This window comes from Arvicanthis niloticus, chromosome 7 (assembly GCF_011762505.2).
Source record: "Arvicanthis niloticus isolate mArvNil1 chromosome 7, mArvNil1.pat.X, whole genome shotgun sequence".
NCBI lineage: Eukaryota > Metazoa > Chordata > Mammalia > Rodentia > Muridae > Arvicanthis > Arvicanthis niloticus.
This window is the reverse complement of record NC_047664.1, coordinates 3,338,894-3,358,904: the sequence shown is the minus strand read 5'-3', so window position 1 is coordinate 3,358,904 and position 20,011 is coordinate 3,338,894. Positions and strand designations below refer to the sequence as shown.

Genomic DNA, 20,011 nt, shown 5'->3' with positions numbered 1-20,011 from the left:
AACCACAGACTTCACTTCCTGAGCGTTAGAGGCGCTCAGTAGCCTTCTCAACCCCATCCCCATCCCCCAGTGGGACAGCGGGCCATGAGCCTCCTTTGCGCAAGGGGTCAGGAGGTCACAGGAGGGGGGGATATTCTTGAGGCCAACATCCCAGACAACCTTGAGCAGCACCCCCCCCCAAATTTATTTGTCTGTGGGACCGCGGGGCTATCTATATATGGAGTCCCCGGGATGTCTGAGAACCCAGCACTAGAAATGACTAGAAAGAAAACCGAAGTATTCTTGGCTCCTGGAGACTTCCGCAGGGAGAAGTCACAGATTCAGGACACAGATTGACTGGAGCGCCGGGCACTGGGAGCAGGCAGCTCGCTGGGCTCTGGACCCTCCGGCCCTGGGACCCCAACCCTGTCGCCTGCTTAGGCAGCGTCGCTCCCGGATCGCGGCCGTGAATCACCGGACCCCGGTGCCGCCGGCCTGGAGCCCGGCCACCGGCCACCGCGTCCGCAGAGCGAAACCTGCGCCTCGGGCCCCCGAAATAACTTGTTGTGGAAACACTTGAGGATAAATACGCCCAATGAAGCTGAAAATACCTTGACACCCAATCCCAGAGGTTTGCTCATTTCCCTTCGGATTTAGGTAACGGTTAAATTTGGAAGAGGTGGGCGAGCGTCGAGCCCTGGCGAACAAGGGCCGGGCTGGTGGCGCGTCCCGCGGGCGCCGGCGGCATTGGTGGGCGCGTCCTCCCCACCGGCCCCCGCCTCGCGCTCGCTTCCGGTGGTCGGAGCTGGGAAATTAGAGGCGACTTCGGAGCTGCGGCTCAGATGAGCCATGCTTGGTCCAGGCTGGGGTGGGGTGGGAGGGGTGCGCCTGGGGCCGCAGCAGGGTACTAGGCCAGGGGGACGTTAGGTGTCACTGCAAAATGAAGGCTTCAGAATAATGCCCACCGAGGCCTTGCCCTCAGTGGAGGCGTGGAATTAACACTATTGATGGCGGGGGCGGGGGGAGGAGCTCAAACCTCAATCCTCTGCAAAAAAAAAAAAAAAAAAAAAAAAAAAAAAAAAAAAAAAATACAACCACTTGAGACTACTGTGCTGTGTAGTCTGTGCACACTCGGTGCCCACACCCTCTCCTCGCAGGGGTGAAGCCATTATCAGCACAGTGCTCTTCCAAGTGAGTTGGGCTGGATTTTAAGCGTTATTCCGTGCACCAAAATTATGAACTGAGTTCCCAGGGGACGGGTGATGTCCCGCGGATTATAAAAACAACTAATACATGTTCAAGCGTATTGCCTTATTGGTTCCGAAGAATGAACCCCGGGATTGGCACTCTTTTGCCAAGTACTTGACAATGAACTAACCCTGTAACTATTATATTTTAGATTAGTCTAAAATCGTTATAAGAAAAAGCCCTTTCTGTGGGGAAAAAAAGTCAGTGGTATTTTTTCACTGTAAAAATGTAAATCTGTGCAAAATATTTGGCTAGCATAGCATTTCTTCAAAACCTTTAATAAATTAAGCATCTTATCCCTATAGCCTGTATCACTGCTATGTGCTGGAACACACAGCCTGTCAGGCGCAGGGTTCTCAGCACACGCCTTCTTTATAAATGTGTGCAGAGGTATGCAATTTTAGAAGGGTCACTCACACACACTGAATTAGCTAGAGGTAAATCAGGCATATTCTGTTGATGATTCATTTATTGTGTGCTCCGTTGTGACTATCTCAAAGTAGCCACAAAGCAAATCTTTACCTTGTCATCGTCTATTCTTTTTGACAGAGAAAAATCAAGAATCCAAAAGAAAATTACAAGAATGATACAATTACATTTCTTATTAAGCAAACCACAGAATAAATGATAGAACTCGTTTGGGGGGTTGATTGTTTGTTTGTTTTTGTTTGTTTTCATAGAAGCTCAGGGTCAGTCTCCCCCCCCCCCCCCAAAAGTGAGCAGTTCCTTTGAGCGCTACACCAGCACTGAGCACTAAGCCCTCCCTTGACTGACTCACTTTCTACTTGCTGCTGGTGGCCTCCTGGGATTTCTGACTTGGGTATTAAGAGCTGGAGCAAGGGTCCTCTGGAGCAGGTCAGAGGCTGTTGAATCCCCATGATTAAACTAAATAAATACACATCAAAGCAGTTAGTAAGTGATGATAGGACATCTCTGAGGTATATTGAGGCGTTGGTGTGTGAATCCTATACTTGGGGAGTCTAGGAGGAAGGCTGGGAGAAGGCGACCCAGAAAGGTTAAGAGGTTTGCAAGGGAGGAGCAGGGAGCCAGGCTCGGAGATGTTACAAACACCTGCCTCTGGCTTAGCAGCTTCAACTCAACTTTTGGTTTTTTTACTGCTACACTGAGGTAAAGAGAGAACCCAGGTGCCACAAAACTTCGTCTCCTCCTTTTACCCCTCCCCCAGCCAGAAGGAACCCTCTTCTTGCTTTGGAGATGGAGATTTGATTGAGAGCAGTAAGGTGCATGAGAAACAGTTGCATTCACTATGTTTTCAAGCAATTTACTGATTTTTCTAAAGTAACATTGATAATGCACCTGTAGATGCCTAATGCCGAATAATCTCATCTTCCAAACAGTGTCTGGCCAGTCACCCACCCGTTCATCTGAAGGGCCATCGCAGAGAGTTATTCACAAAGACATCGAGGAGCTGGTTCTCACCAGTAATCCCCTCAGCACTCACGAGGCCCAGGCAGGAAGGCCACAGGTAAACACTTAGACTTAGTTCCAGACAACAAAAGACTTGAAACATGAATAAAGATGAGATGATATTGATCCTGGCTGCTTTTCCCCCCATAGAATTTACTGGCTTTCATGTTCTCCTGGAGGGTTTGGGAAGATTGGGGATTGGGAAAGCCCAGAGAGGGCGCTGCTTGCACTCCCAGCATGCCTTCTGGTAGTCTTTGCCTAGTTTGAGTTGCTCAGAGATGTTGCCAAGAGGAAAATGGACTTCATGACTTTTGAAGGCAGATGTGATTATCAGTCTGGGTTCTGCCAAAACCACCCTGTGACCGTGGGCAAGCTAGCTCAACTTTGCCAGCTGTTTCTCACCAAGAGTCCGACCATCAATCAGCCTGTACTGCAGAAATGTTCCTCTTCACAGGTTCAGCTGGGATGTGACACTGAAGGACAGGTAAGAGACCTGAGGCGTATGGAGATGCTTTAAAGTATTAAAAAGTGTATTACTTACAATCTGATAAGGAAAAATACCCCCCCAACTTTCCAAGTTTTTTAGTCTGTTCTTGAAAAAGAAAGCAATCTCATAACTATAACTTTAAAAAAAATCATAGCTATAATTGTGTATTGTTTTTACTAGCATATTTATTTTATGGAACACAAACTTTCTATAGTAAAATTTACTTCATGGAAAAATCATGGCATTAAAACACTCTATAGTATTATTATTAATATGTATAATTGTTTTATGTCAGCAAAACACATTTTTAGAATTATATTCTTTTGCCATTTTAAATGCTGTAAATGATCTGTTAACTGTAATTTTCTTAAGCACTCTTGCCTAAGCATTGAGCTCTCTCTCTTTCTCCCTCCCTCCTCCTCCTTATTTTTAAATCGTATGACGTAAGTTTTCTTAATACCATTTCTTCCTTTTCTTTGTTCATGTGTGCATGGCGCTGGAGATGAACCCATTTCATGCCCCCATTTCAGACTCTTTCAGAATCTATTTTAAAGAGTGGAGTTTCTAAGTCAAATAGTGAATATTTGAGTGGTCCTTGACAGTTACTGGAAGTGTTTTAGGTAGAATCTTGGGTGATACATAAGCCAAACAATTCATATCAATAAATAGCTAAAAGACTGGAAGGGGCCATTGTAGAACTGGTCTTTATTTTAGTAGACATGTTTGTTTAGAACAGTGGCCACACCCTGTCATATTGCTGTAGTTGTTCTCTGGTATTAAAAAAATAAAAGCCTATTTGATTTTTTGTCTTTGGAGGAACCATCTTAGTGAGTGCAGAGGAAAGGAGAGAGAGCATTTTCTTCTAAAATATTTAAATTCAAACAAACACAAAGTGATAATCATGTGACATCTGAACTTAGTAAATGGGTAAGTATGCTGGCCACCAAACCCCACAACCTGAGTTCAATCCCCTGGAACTTACATGGGGAAAGGAGAGCACTGACTGACTCCATAATCATCTTCTGACTTCTAAATGCACCCCAAATAAACAAATATATAATTAAAATAAAAGTCTTCCTTTTATGAGTAGCAACTGGTCAAAACAATATTCACATAATGACATCAGTCAGAGTATGACTTGATGGCTGTCATTCATGGTCAGTAGGCAACGCCAAAGCCAGAGAGTAAGTTAAGGAGAAACTCGGTGATAAACAAATTGATATGCCATGTCCATTATGAGTAAAGCCTGCCTCTCTTAAAACATTTTACTGTACTACCCCTGTGTGTGTGCATGAGAGATCTCACTCTGTGTGTGCTCATGAGAGATCCCTGTGTGTGTTCATGAGACCCCCCCCACCTGTGTGTGTGCATGAGAGACCCCTGCCCCTTCCATGTGTATGGCATCCCTTCAGAGTATCAGATACCTTCACCCACTAAGCCATCTCAGAACTCCTCTCCCTTGTTCCCTTTTGTCCTCTGTGACATAGAATCAAGTTATTTTTTTTTAATTTACTCATTTTATATATACATGAGTTCTCTGTCTTCATGAACACCAAAAGTGGGACTCAGATCCCATTGCAGATGTTTGAAGCCACCATATTGTTGCTAGAAATTTTCTTCTTGCTCTGGAAGAACAGCCAGTGCTCTTAACCACTGAGCCATGTCTTCAGCCCCTGGCATCAACTTTCATTTGTTGATAAACCTTAGCTTTTTCCATATATAAACCTTAAAATTAGCTTGTTTAACAGACCCCTGCCTGCCCCCCCCCCCTTTTTGAGAAACATTTTTATTATGTAGCCTTAGTTGTGCTGGGGGCTACTATGTAGACCAAGCTGTCTTCAAAACTGAGATGATCCTCCAGCAGTCGATCTCAAGGGCTGATATTGTAGGGCGAGACACCATGCTGGACAAGACCCTTCTTATATATTAACGCTATGACTCTTTTAATCATGAAGAAAATGTTATCTTCCTTTAATGACCCTTTCCTGACTGGCATGTTTAAATTGCATTACAGGACAGATTTCACAGATCTGAAGAGAGAGGGGCTGGTGTTGAGGGCTCACATGAGAGTGGTTCCGGAGAAGAGACTGAGTAAGTAACATATCACGGCGTGTGTGGGCTGAATAGTGTGACTCTTACAGAGACAGACCCAGTGTGAACTCTCATGGAAAAAAGAGTCAATTTAATTTACTGAATGGAAAAAGTAACGAGAGAGAGAGGGAGAGAGAGAGAAAAAAAACGCGTTTGTTTTTCTTTTTAGTTTTATCACTTCTTCCAGGATGTTTGGTGAAACACTTTATTCTAAATGGAAGAGTCTATGTAACATAACTTTAAAATACTCACAAAACCCAGCTCTGGAAGGAATGTCTGACCCAGTATCTAGAGGGTGGTAAAAGCTAGTGGTTCTGGGAACTTTAGGGCACAGCTGGGGATCAGCCCCATGATCTGTCCAAGCCCCAGGCTAGCCTTCAGAAGGGATTCCTAGAGTAGAGAAACTTTGGGGGCCCAGCACCTACCCCACAGATTCAGCAGCTCCCTGCTCCCATGGCCTCATTAAGAGACGGGCACCCCACTGTCCCCCTCGCAAGGAATCTAGTGGTTTCTGTTTCCTTATTCAAGAAGTGGTCTAATTAGCCCAGGTTTACATATTGGCACACACATGTTGCCCCAGAAACACATGCACATTGTGCTTTTCTAGGTCAGTTAAAAAATTATAATGACATTTAAGTCCAACAAATTCTGTTGATTCAAAATCTCATCTCTTTGTACTGGAGTGGAAAAGCTTTGAGCTTTGAGCTTTTTCGCGGGTTCGAGAGAGATGCAAAGGGAACTGAGAACAGAAGGAGATAAAATCTTTCCTTTCCTCTCTCAAAGATCCATCAACCCCAGCAGTGCGGGCTCATTAGGTCTACTCTCTACAGGAGGTCAGAAAATAATAGCATTAAAGTCTCTGAAGCAGCAGGGCTGATAAAACATTCTCTTTAAAAAACAACTTTTTTTTTTCAAAAATTTCCAACAAAGTCTTATGAAGCCCAGGCTGCCATTAGATAATCTGTGTACATGTGTATGACCATAAACTTCTGATCCTCCTGCCTCTACCTTCCAATGGGATTGCAGGCATGCACCACTATGCTTGGTGTTATGTGGTATTGGACTCTGAACTCAGAACTTTGAGTGCTTAGGGAAGCACTCTATCAACCGATCTACATCCTGAAAACCAGTAAAACATTTTCAAAGAGAAAATTAAAAACATATACCCATATACATCCATGTTAGTAAAACACTAGGGACACTTTGAAGTGTCGTCTTTATAAAAACATCTGGATGCTTATCTCCCATGTCCTGACTGTATTATACAGTTGTCCACCTAGATGATGTGCTGCGATTTTACTGTGACTGGGACTTTATAGTCTCTGTCTCTCTGCCTCTCTCTTTTCTCCACTATAAATTATACATGACTTTGTAAAAAAAATTGTACTTGAGTTTGTCTGAAAGTAGAATTTTAAAATAATCATTTTTTATTTTTGAGTCTCATGAAATTTTCATATATGTGATATATATACATACATATACATATACATATACATATACATATACACATACATATACATACATACATATATATATATACATTCCTGTGTATAGTATGCTTAGATCATACTCCTATACCTGTTGTTCACTTTTAACCCCCATTGGTCCCTTCCTCGTCCCAAATTATCTCTCTTCTACCTTTATGTCCTAATTCTACATATAAAAGAAAACATGGATGTTTGTCTTCTGACTGTAGCTCCATTTGCCTAATGTAATTATCTCCTGCTCTATCTACCTTTCTGCATGTAACATCATTTTATTCTTCTTCTTGACTGAGTAATATTCCATGGTAAAATTATAACACTTTTTTTTTTAAACTCATCAATGGACACCTACACTAATTCCGCAGTTAGCTACTGTGGGTGCTGGATCAACAAGCATGCGTGTGCAGGTGTCTCCGTTGTACACTGGCTTTTATTACTTCTGACGTATTTGCAGGAACGGTATCCCTGGGTCCTATGGTAGTTCTACTTTTAGGTTTGTTGAGGCACCTCCATGCTGAATTCCATAGTGGATAAAATAATTCATACTCTGTCCAATAGTCCTAAGTGTTCCTGTTCCTTGTATGCTTGCCAGTATTTTTCTTGTTTTTGTTTTTTGATGACAGCCATTGTGACCAGACTGAAAAAGATTTTCAATGTGGTTTTGATTTGTATTTCTCTTGTCATTGAATACGTTGAACTTTTCCCATGTAATTACTGACAATTTATTATACAGCTCCTTTTGTGAGCTGTTTATTCATTTGTCATTTATTGATTTGATTAGTTCTTTTTCTGTTTAGTTGGTTGGTTCTTTATATATGATGGATATTAATTGTGGTCATATACAAGGCTGGCAGGACTTTTCCTAGTGCACATGCACTCTCCTCCCTCTGGCAAGGGTTTCCTTTCTGTGCAGAGACTTTTAATTTGATATGGCCCAGCCCATCAGCTCTAACAATTACTTCCTGAGATACTAGAGTCTTATTCAGCACGTTACTGTCAATATCTGCATCTTAAACCTTTTCCCTATATTTTATTGTTTCCACATTTGTTAAGGTCTTTAACCCATTCAAAACTAACCTTCGTCTAGAATGCAAAACGGGCTGATGACAGTCACGCGTGTTCGGATGCTGAGATCTCAGTACAATGTGTTAAAGAGGCCATCTTTCCCTCCCTCCCTCTCTTCCCTTCCCTCCCTCTCTCCCTTTAGATTTATTTTATTTTATACATAGAGTGTTTGCCTACATGTGTGTATATGCATTACACATGTGCCTATAGATATCCGTGAACTATCATGAGGGTGTTGGAAACTGAACTTGGGTCCTCTGTAAGAACAGCAAGTGCTTTTTAACCTCTGACCTTCTCTCCAGGCCTGGCCATCTTTCTTTCATGTGCTTTTGGCATCTCTGTTGAGAGTCAGATGCAGCAGCTGAAGGTCAAAATCCCATCCTCACATCTAGCTCACCAACCGTCATGTCTGTGGCAGTACCGTGCTGGTTTGACCACCACGGACTCTGCGGCATTATCCAGAATCACTCCTGTGATACCTCTAACATTATGTTTGTTCATAAAGAATTCTGTTAATCTTAAAAACTGATCACCAGGAGAGTGTCTAATGTATATGACTGCCTTGTGCTCAGGAACTCACAGCAGTTGTGGTGGCCTGGAGACATCAAGCCAGCCATGACTCCAGCATGGCTGGGGCTGGGACTCAGACTCAAGGTTCTGCCTCCAGCTGGGGAGCTGTTGGCTCTGGCCCCTGTAGGCTCCCTATGCTCCAGTGAATAACCTTATATCCACACACTTATGGACAGTACGAGTGTGTGTGTATGTGTGTGTGTGTGTGTGTGTGTGTGTATCTGTGTGTCTGTGTGTTTGTGCATGCATGTGTGTGTGTGTGTATGTGTCTGTGTTTGTGTTTCTGTGGGTCTGTGTGTTTGTATTTGTGTGTGTCTGTGTGTACGTGCATGCACGTGTGTGCATGTGTGTATGTGTGTCTGTATGTAGGTGTGTATGTGTGTGTGTAGGCGTGTGTGTACCTGTATATGTGTGTGTAAGTTGCCTAGGGAGGAAGGAAGAGTGGATATGATCAAGATACACATGTATATACATAAGAAACTCTCAAAGAATAAATTTTAAAACATTTAAAAAAAAAAAAAGTTTATCACCAGAGGTGAGTCCACTACTGAGCCGAGGCTGAGACCCTCCTGTAGTCTATGAACACGCATGGCTGAGTCACTTTCCTGAAGGTACCTACTTGTTGCACCTCTTCCAGGAAAGATGATTAATTTCAGAGTAACTGAGAGGCGGCTAAGTATGGTAAAGGTAAGGGCCCTGAGCTGGACTGGTGGATGCTGGGAATTACGGATTTGCTTCCCTGAGTCTTGGAATCCTCATTTATAAACAGGGTAACAGTGGTGAATCTCAAAGTGGTAGTTCACAGTATAAACTCAAGTTTCTCCATAAAGGCCACATTCAAACTGGCAGATCATTGCAGTTTCCCCGATTGCATGGGCTCTGTGATACTGTGGAGACATGGCGTTATCATCAGTTAGGACATTAGTGTGTGAGCCCCTTGACAGCCACCTGTTACTGGCCTCTGTGTCTGATCTAGCATTTTTCTTTGGCTACCAAAAAAACCCTCTAAAGTCTATGTTAGACTTCATGGAGTCTGGCCTCTATTAAACTTTCTGGTTTTGCAAGAGGCTGAAAGGAAGACTTTATTTAGGCTCACTGTTTTGGAGAATATAGGCTACTGTGGTGGGGAAGGCATGGTCTTGGTCATGGTGTTTTATCAGAGATAGAAAGAAAGACACTGAGGCTGATGCCCACTCTGCCCGGCCTTCTTGGCTTCTTCCTGGGGCCTTGGTACAGCCCCCATGACCCTAGAACTTCATGCATGCCTACAAACCCAGCACTGCGTGGATGATCCCAGCTTTTGCTGCCAGCTTGGGATACACTCAGGCACCGAGGGCATGGCTACAGCAGCCTCTGTGTGGATAAACACTTCCCTATGTGGGTAAACACTTTCCTATGAGTCTCTGTTTGTGCGGGGGGGTGGGGGGGTGGGTGTCTCCTCTGTAAATAAAGTGTTCCAGTGAAAGTTTCCTTATCAAACTGTACATTTTCTACATCTTTCTACTCTGATTATTGATCTTGAGTTTCACCCTAAGTCTGACTAAAGGCAGTGAGTAATAGCCATGGCATATTCTAGATGCAATGCCATCATGAAATCTCTTTAGCCTCTTAAACGGAACTTAATATTTAAGGCCACAGCAGAACATGGCTGGATTCTCTAGAACACAACAGGAGTAACCGGTGTGAAGGCTGGCACAGAAGAGCAGCACTTTGGCTGTCTGAGCTTCCACCAGATTCATGCACTGATGTCTGCTTACTGGGCCCTTAGTCTTCCCTGGGCCTCACCTCCCAAGCTCTTGAATATTAGTCTCATGAATGAGTTCTCAAGCCCTACGGATTCACAGTGGTGGCTACAGTTCTCATGTCCAGTTTTCCGTATTAGTTATTACAAAAATAAACAATTCATTAAACAACCAATTAATTGCTTGGACCAAAACATCTGACAGAGAAAGGAAAGAGCTTTTGTTGTTTCGCTTTGTTTTTGAGACAAGGGTTCTCTGTGTAACCATGGCTGTCGTGGAAATCACTATGTAGACCAGGGTGGCTTTCAACTCACAGAGTTCTGATTGCCTCTGCTTCCCCAGTGCTAGAATTAAATGCATACAGCATCACACCTGGCCTAAGAAAGGATTCATTATGGTTATGTATTAGCTGCTTTTCTGTTGCTGTGATAAAATATCCTGGGAAAATTAGAGCTGCAATGTAGAAATCTTAAAATCCCATTAAGAAAATATGGGGGATAGAGGAGGGAGGAGAAGAGGCGAGTGGAGGAAGAAAGAGAAAGGCATCTGTTCACACTAGCTAGTCTCCATCAGCCTCACACGAGCTAAAGTCATCTGACAGGAGGGAACTTCAATGAAGGAAAAATGTCTCCATCGGATGAAGGCAAATGTGTGTAAGGCATTTCCTTAAATTCATGATTGATGGAGAGGGAGGGCCCAGCCCACTGTGGGCGGTGCCACCCCTGGGCTGTGGTCCTGGGGTCTATAAGAAAGCGTAATTGAGACAGCCGTTTCTAGTTATCACAGTCCTACCTGAAAGGATTTAGTGGGAGGAGTCCTCTACGCAGGAGCAGCACTGACTGAATGTAGAGACTGTAGGATGTGGCCTTGACAACCAGGCACCCACCCCAGCCCCCCTACCCCCACCCCCGCGGTCATTCTAGCTATCAGAGCACATCTAGAGAAAGCTTGTCTTCCCATGCATCCCAGGCTGGCCCCAAGCTTTCCCATCCAGTGCTGAGAACTGGACCCGTTGCCTGCTAGGCAAGTCTGATACCTCTGAGCTATGTCTCCAGCCCGACTGTACTGAGAGACAGCTGAGAGAGTATGTAAAGAAAACCAAGCAAATGAGAGATAAGAAGGATCGTGATGGTTTAATATTGTCAACCAGGCTACATTTTAGAGTGTCTGTGATAGTGTTTGCAGAGAGGATGAAAAATCCCCCCAATGTGGGCAGCACCGGTCCACAGGCTGGGGTCCTGGGTAAAAGGAGGAGCTTATGAGGGGAGCGCCATTTGTGCTGATGTGGGTCACACGCCTGCACCACGGCTCCTGCCACAGACTGTGCCCTCAAACTGTGAGCCCAAATAAATACTTCCTCTTCAAGTTGCTTTTGGTAGATGTTCGTCATCGGCCAGAAAAATTACTAATATAGTTGAAAACAGCAAGAAAAAATTTTAGCAAGTTATTGCTGAAATCAGTGGAGCAGATAACAGGGGCTTGATGACTTTTGTCAACCCCTCCCCCCCCCCAAAAGCATGTGATTTCCACTTCAGATTAACTTACGGGTTTCAGTCACCTGGACCTGAAAGCGCCCGACTATACTGTGACTATCTGTCAGAAAAGGAATGGACTGAACCAATAGGACCCAGAATTTGGCATTCATTATAAAGATGATAAAAGGTCACCAATTATTCGCCCTAAACTTTAGACAAGCTTTTTGAACCCTGCTGTTTCATTTCCTAAACTACAGGGTCAAAATAATGATATTGTTTTGAGGATCAAATGGTTCAACATATTTAAAAAGTGAATTCAAAAAAGCATTGGGGAAGCAGATGAGAAGGCTAGCCTAGGCTACATGGTGAGATTTTTTTTTTTAAAGCACCAATCAAAATACAATGTGTTGTTCTAGGTTAGACCCTAGGAGAGCAAAAAAATAAAATTAAAAAGGGATATTAGCAGAAAACGTAAAATGGAATGACACCTGAAGATAAATTACTTCAGGCAGACAGGATTAATGGATGGTGACTGTGTTAGACACAGGGGGCTGGTGCAGGCGACCCAAGGTTACAAAATCCCTATGAATCTAAAACAATTCCAACATGAAGACAGCTCAGTGGGTAGGTGCTTATCAACAAGCCTGAGGGCTGGAGCCTGGTCCCTGGGACCCACGTATTAGAGAAAACCTTCAAGTTGTCCTCCACATATATTTAAAAATACTAATTAAAAACAAATAAATAAACAAACAAGCATGAATTTCATTAGAGTGAAAACTTGGTAGTTCAAAGAACAAATTAAGAAAGAGGAAAAAGCTGTTAATAGAATAGGAAAAATATTTGCTATGCTTGGACATCATATATCTATCTGACAAGAAAATCTGTATACAAAATATGTTAATTATTCTTACACTTCAACAATAAGTGACAACCAAGTCAGGCCAGGTGGACACATATGTAATGCTAGCACTTGGGAGGTGGAAGCAAAGGGAATCAAGAATTTGAGGTCATCACTGACTACACAGAAGCCAGCATGAAGGTACATGAGCATCTGAATCTAAAAAACAAAGTCGAAAATGAGATAAACAAAAACTAAACCAATAAAACAACATATTTCAAAGTGGGAAAAACTCTAAGTATACATTTTCCAAAGAAGATACACAAAGGGCCGATAAGCCATGGACGTGTGTTCAACACCAAAAGCCCCAGGGCAAAGCAAATTCACCATTAGAAGCCCCCACAGGACATCAAAGGTAGAGAGGGTAGCCACTGTTGCTGGAGAGCTAGGGATTATGGGATTGTGAAGCACTGCTGACACTTGAATTAGCCTTGGAATGTCTTGACATTGTTAAACACAGGGCTATGTATGACCCATTGATTCTACCACTAGAGACACACTGAACTGAAAATCTATGCCCTGATAGAAGTGTGTACAGTGATTATATTAACATCATTTACTGTAGCAAAGAAATGATAAGAAATCACCTGCTGATTTATGAGTGGGTAAACAGAATTCAATATGCCCACACACTGGAATAATGCGGGGAAAGCACTGGGTATGTGTGACAACAGAGATGAGATGAGCCCCACAGACCCAGGGCAGTAGCTTGTGAGCTGGCTCAGTGGTTAAGAACTCGGGCTGCTCTTGCAGAGGACCTGGTTAATTGCCAGCACTCACACTGGGCACTTCACAGCCATTGGCAACTCCAGGTCCAAGGTCTCCAGTGATCTCTGGCTTCTGTGTGCAGCTGCATGCTTGTAGTGCACATAAGTTCCAGCAGGTACACATACACATAAAACAGCGGAGACACAGGCTGACCACTGCGGCACTTCATCTTCGGGAAGTGTCCAGCAGGGCCAGAGCTCTAGAGACAGACAGGAAGCAGCTGAGAGTCTGGAGACATGATCTGCGGGTAAGAGCACTAGCTGCTCTTCCAGGGCACCCTCAGCACATCTGCTCATTTGTTGTTTTTGAGAAAGGGTCTCATGTAGCCCAGGCTGGCCTCAAGCTCAATGTAGCCAAGGATGACTCTGAACTTCTGATCCTTTTGCCTCTACCTCCTAGGTGCTGGAATGACAGATGTACCACCATGTCTAGCTTATTGGTGGTGGGGATAAAACTCAGGGTTTTGTACATTCTAGGCACGTTCTGCACCAGCTGTGTCTACAGGCCAAAACTTTTAACAGTGTGGTTGGACTAACCCGATGCTCCACTAACTAGAACGAGGGCTGGATTTCCAGGAAGATACAAACAGAGGTCAATGGGAAGTAGATGTCATCCTTTCTTCCCAGTCTGGCTAGGGTAGGCCCTAAGTGTACCTGGAGGTTGACTACAGAAAACACCACAGCCAAAGAGCAGAGGTTACACAGAGCCCAGATAACCTCTTCTGGAAAGAAGATGAGGCTCCAGGCACAGTGGGTGGCTGGCTGGCTGCTCCAGCCTGCCATGCAGAGCTGTGGTAGAAGCCAAGGCAGTTAGGCACTCCCAGGTGCACCTCAACCGCCACGGTGCCTCTTCACCCAGAGTCTCTCATGTGTACAGAATGCACTTCCTGTAAAACAAATCAGAGAGACATCTTTCAACTAGCATCTTTCCATTCTCCCCTTACTGAAGATGTCTCTGAAAAATTAGCTATCCTTGGCCACGTGGCGTGAGGGGAACATCTGAGGAAGGCCTTCTAAATCTAACTCCTCCTCAGTACACAATGGATTGAGCTCTAATTCCAACACAGACCCCACTAGGTGATATTAGTATCTACAAACCAAGTGTGTCACAGGAGTGAATGGGACAGTGTACAGCTGCAACTGGACACATTCCAGAAGAGGTCCCCACCTTAAGGACCTGGGTGCTTTGTTGATTTGAGACTCTCATGTAGCCCAGGCTGGCCTTGAACTTGCTGTGTAGCAGAGGATGACCTTGAACTTGTGACCCTCTTCCTCTCAAGTGCTGAGAGTCTAGATTTGTATTAACAAATTTGGTTTATGACATGGTGGGAATGTATCTTAGTTACTTTTCTTTTGCCATGACAAAGCACCAAGACCAAGGCAACTTATAAAAGAAAGCATTTAATTTGGGGGGCTCATGGTTTTAGGAGGTGAGTCCATGATCACCACGGTAGGAAGTACTGATGCAGGCAGGCAGGTATTGTGCTGCAGCAGCAGCCTCAAGTTTTCATCTGATCCACAGGTACAAAGCAGAGAGGAGAGTTACTTGTGATTGGTGAGGGCTTTTGAAACCTCAGAGCCCACCCCCAGTGACAAATCTCCTCTGACAAGGCCACACCTCCCAGTCCTTCCCAAACAGTTCCACCAACTTTGAAGCATGCATTCAAATAGATGAGAAGGGAGTCATTCTCATGCAGACCACCACAGGGTGGGGCCCAGGACTTCATAACACACTAGGCAAGAACTGTACCAACTTAGCTCCCTCCCCCACAGCCTGATGCCAACCCAGCTGTGATCTCTGATGTCCTGTGGACTTAATTTTACAACCACATCTCCATATCTACTATACCATCTGAGTTATAGGAGTCTGGCCTACCTTCATCTCTGCAGTGATCAGGAAGCCCAGAGATAGGAAAAGAATCTCTTATGCTATATAGAAACATCACCTGTCAATAAAATGTTGTTGGCCTATTAGCTTAGGCAGGAGATAGGAAGGTGGGAGTTCTGGCAGAGAGGATGCTAGGTTTGAGTCAGGCATGGGAAGATTTGCCCCAGACACAGAAGATGGTTGCATGAGACTGAGGACCAGGTAACCAGCCATGTGACAGAACTTAGAATAGAATAATGAAACGATTAAGTTAAGAGCTAGTCACAGAATGATCCAGGCATTTATTCAATAATAATAAAATCTCAGAGTTGTTGTTTCTGGGAATGAAGTGGACAGGCGAAAAGCCCAAGGTTACAGAAAACACCATACATTACAGAGGTAGGCCAGTGTCACTCAAATTCTGGGTTTTCTACTTCATTGAAAGAATTATTTTCTATAACTAAATAAAATTAGTATTTCATTTTCCTAGAAACTATTCAAGTATTTCTTCATCCAGAAAATATTCAGAGGCACTGCATGTGTAAATCTTAGGGATAGGTAGAACATTATTCACATTTGAATGTATGAAGAATCAATAAATAAATGAAGAATAAAAAGCACAGGTCAAACACCATTGTTGAGAAAGTAAAGCTGAGGCTAATGATATGGTTCAGTGCGATAAGGTGCTTGCTGCTAAACCTGAGGACCCAGTTCAATTCCTGGGACCCAGAAAATAGAAGGTGATGACCAATTCCTGAAGGTTGTCCTCTGACCTCCACACTGGTACTGTGGGTTGTGCGCACCATCCTTCTAATAAATATAAAAAAGTAAAAGATGAGGAAAGGCCCAGAAAGGGTTTCCCAGAGGTGATGCCTACACATGGTCCTAAAGGAGGTAGGAGCCAGCCTTGTGGGAATCTGGCAGGACATGTTAGAATAGAAGGCCCTGAAGGGGCCACAGACTTTTCTTCTGTGATCTGGAGAGTAAAGACAGGGGGTTCACTAAGGAGTGAGCCCAGATTCAATGAGAAATGGTGTCCTAAGCAAATAAGGTGGAGAATGGCAGTGCAGAACACCATATGTCCTCCATGTGCACATGTATGTACACACACATGTACACACATGCATGCACACACACACGTGCACAGAGGCACACACATACAGACATACCCCCCCACACATATGCACACTCATGCAAACATACATGCACACACATGCAGACATACCTCTACAGACACACATGCACACACATGCACACACACACACACACACACACGTGCATAGGACACACACATATGCATACGTGTCTTTTTTCCAAAATTTGTCCAGGTTCAACCAACACAAACCGAAGCACCAGGTTGGTGCCAGAATTTTATGTCAAATTGCCACCATTGCTGAGGCAAGGTCTCAGGTCACCCAGGCTGCAGAAAGCTCTCCATGTGGCCGAGTATCAGCTGGGGTCATTCATGTGCTGTCTTGCCTGGCTCGTCTAATGATTTTTTAAAATTTCATGAATGTGTAAATTTTTTAACTTCAAGTTTTATTTTCCCTTCTAAATGTCTTTCATTTATAAGCTGACTTTAAATTCTAAACACACATAGCATTTTTTAAACTAGTCATTTGAGTTAAGTATCTGAGTAGTCACTTTATTTACTGTCATATATTTATTGTCTTCAGGTGAACTTAGAGGGGAGGAGCGGGTCGTTCTGGCTCAGTACTCAAGAATCCACAGTAGCGAAGACCAATGGCTATGGTCAACACCATAGCTGGGACAAAGTGTTCCAACACGGGACCCCATGGGTATATATTCATATCCAAACTGTATTGTTCTGCCACTAGGCTCCAAAGGTCATCTCTTCAAGAAATGCATTCAACTTTAAAGATCTCTGCAGTGTTTGTTACTTAGTTTGTTTGTTTTCCCTCCCTAAGACAGGGTTTCCCTACATAGCCTTGGCTGATCTGAGACTTACCACATAAACCAGCTGGCCTTGAAACTGCAGCCATCCTCCTGCCTCTCCTTAAATTATAGGTATGTGCCACTACTTCTCGGTAAAAGTCCCTTTAGTACTAATTCCAAAACGGTTCAAAATCCAAAGTCTCTTCTGAGACCTTAAGACAATCTTTCTAGCTGTGAGCTACTGTTAACAAATTACATACTTCCAATATACAATGGTGGGTATAAACATTTCCTTTTCAAAACAGAGAAAAGATTTAACAAAGCAAGAGCAAGACTCTGAAGAGCTAATTCTGACCCTGTATCTGCATCTAGCATCTAGGATTCATGGTGGCACCATGTGGGTCCTAAGAGCTTAGGGAGAACCCTCTGCCCACGGTCCTATGGCGTGAAGTACACGTGCCTCTCTCTTGAGTGGGCTGCATTTGGTGCATGAAGCCTCCTTTGGCATCTCCACCATCCTGGTACCTCCACTGAAACTTGCCCTTCATCTCTGACCCCACTACATACCTCCCTGCTTCCTCTGAGGAACTAAGACACAATCTTCATTATCCCATTACAGTGCAACTGACACGCCTGTAAAACCAGCACCAAGTGGATGATGCCAAGCTCTGCTTCAAGTCTGAAACAGTGCCTGGCCTCCCTGGACCATAACTACAGATTCTTATACTTTAAGAATCTGTGTGACAGAAGTAGGCAACAGATTTCTCTCAGTGGCCATTTCGGAGTAGGATACTTTGGAGGCTATCTTCTAAGACACTCTAAATTGAAGTTTAAAAAATGGGTTTATATTATTGCACCCTCATACCTTCCACTGGTGAAGCCTTGTCCTTAAGACATGATCCCCACTGTCCTGGTGCCAAGCCTCTAGTAAATGCAGTCACTTTGCCCACAGTTGCCTTGTCTGCTACTGTCTGTTCCCTTCCTGACAAACTATACTTTTTATATTTGTCTGCTTCCTCCTCACTGCCTCAATCTGGCTAGAAGAAGTGAGCAAAAGCCACACCACGTCCTAAATCCTGTGCCTTCAAAGTTCCCCGTACACGGTTCAGCCATTAATTCCAGTCCAGCTTCACTGATCCAGGGCAGGGTAGAATGTGGTCATGGTCTTTGCTAGCACATCACATGAATGGCCTCTGGCTCTGCCCCTGAGTCCTTTCTCCCTTTGGAAGCCTCTTGAGCCTCTTGAGGTAATTTTTCCTGTTCACCTTTTTATTTGTATGCTGGTCTTATGTGCTCCCGCCATGGCCCATGAGGGTCCCCTTACGTACTGCAGCCTGCAGCTCCAACGGCCTTTACGTGCCTCCTGCAGACAAGTCCCAAAGGCCTACAAGTCACGTGATCATCACCTCAGCAACAACCTCACTTCTTGGTGCCGCCTTCCTGTATTGATTACTTACACATTTTATTTATTTATTTATTTAGAATAGAGTTTACTCAGGGCATGGGAAGGGGAGTTAGAGGGTAGTAGAGGCAGAGGGGGAGGAGGGGGGGGTAAGAGGCTGGTCATGAGCACGTGGAGAGAGGGGGGAAGGAAGGGGAAAAGGGCGAGGGGACAGAGGGGGAGCAAGAAGGCACGAGATCAAGAGCTACTTACACATTTCTGTACCAAAATACCCCCAAAGAAGCTACTCAAGGGAAGCAGCACTACGGACTCACCATCAGAGGTCGGTCCACGGCAGCAGTGGAAGCATGTGCTGGTGACTCCTTCCCATTTTGGTGGGTCAGGAAGCAGAGAACTCTGGCTAGATAGGACACCAGCCATTATCCTCAAAGTGATTATCCTCCAGCAAGGCCTCACTTCATACAGGGCACACCATTTTCTAAAACAGTATCGTTGACAGTATCAACACTGGGGACCAAGTGTTCCAGCACAAAAGCCGGGGGGGGGGGTACGTTTCACATGCTACCCCAACAGGCACATTCATGGCTATGCAGGCATCAATCAGCATTGCCCACTTCTGGAACGTTTTTTGTCATACCAAACAGCAGATCTGCAGCTACTAGACAACCTCCTATGCTACCCCATCTCCTGGTAAGAGGTCTACTCTAAGGGGACTGGGTCTATCTGGCTACTAGTGAAAACACTACAATCTATTTTCAAGGTCCCTCTCCTGCTGTCCAGTCCGTCAGAACCTCACTTTTTATAGATACGGTTTCCTTGTAGGCATACACCATGCACGCCCAACCTCCAGTCAGCCGTTGCTGGACAGGAGTAGCTGCTGTGGGCGTTGGGGTCTAAGTACCCGAATCTTGCTCCAAGCATTTAGCTAGAATCGCTGGGTTGTGTAGCAATACTGTTACACTCTATATTTAACTCTAGGGATTTTCTTCCTATGCTTCTAAATTTCTAAGCATTTCTCAACCATGGAGTCATGTCTCTCCTCTGTCTTCCTTGTGACAGTTTCTGGATGCCACATCCTTTGCATGGCTCCTGGGACAGACCTGACTGGTGAGAGAATGAAGGAAAAGGCAAACACAGAAAATCTGGAGCCAGAGGGACCGGGCTCTCTGATGGAGAAACCTCAGCACCCAGGAATCTGAACTGAGAGGCACGTGTGTTATACACAGTTGAACTGAGAGGTGGAGTTGTTACATACAGCTGAAAAGGTGTGGTTATTATATACAGATAAAGAAGGCAGGGACTAGGATCTACAGCTGGATCAAGACAACAGGCTTAGCTAATCTGGGTAGGAGCAGCCTCTGCAGGGAAGCCATCTGAGGCTGTAAATACCCAGGGGGAGAAAGCTATGGTGGACATTTTCTCTACACACTATCAACATCCACACTTGGCCTGGAGGAAGACTTTGCCGTTTCTCTGAGCCTCACACTACAGAGGAAGAAGTCCTGTCCTTTCTCATGGGTCCTTGACAACAGCACCCATTCCTTAGGAACTTCACTAAACAATTCCTCCTTGCTTCACACCAATAGATACTCTGCCTCAATTGAAGGCATTA

At 44.4% G+C, this 20,011-nt stretch overlaps 1 long non-coding RNA gene across 3 annotated transcripts; it reads left to right on the top strand.

Moving 5' to 3' along the window:
• Nucleotides 1–5: 5 nt before the first annotated feature.
• On the top strand, nt 6–19,868 carry LOC143442995 (uncharacterized). Of its 3 annotated transcripts, none has more exons than XR_013111639.1 (6): nt 6–610; nt 2,586–2,713; nt 2,973–3,139; nt 3,959–4,069; nt 5,157–5,233; nt 19,459–19,868. It is a non-coding gene; the product is annotated as an uncharacterized LOC143442995 (long non-coding RNA). The 3 variants fall into 3 exon arrangements; XR_013111640.1 differs by having other exon boundaries at nt 6–636; nt 3,110–3,139; XR_013111638.1 differs by having other exon boundaries at nt 6–636.
• The last annotated feature ends 143 nt before the right edge of the window (nt 19,869–20,011 follow it).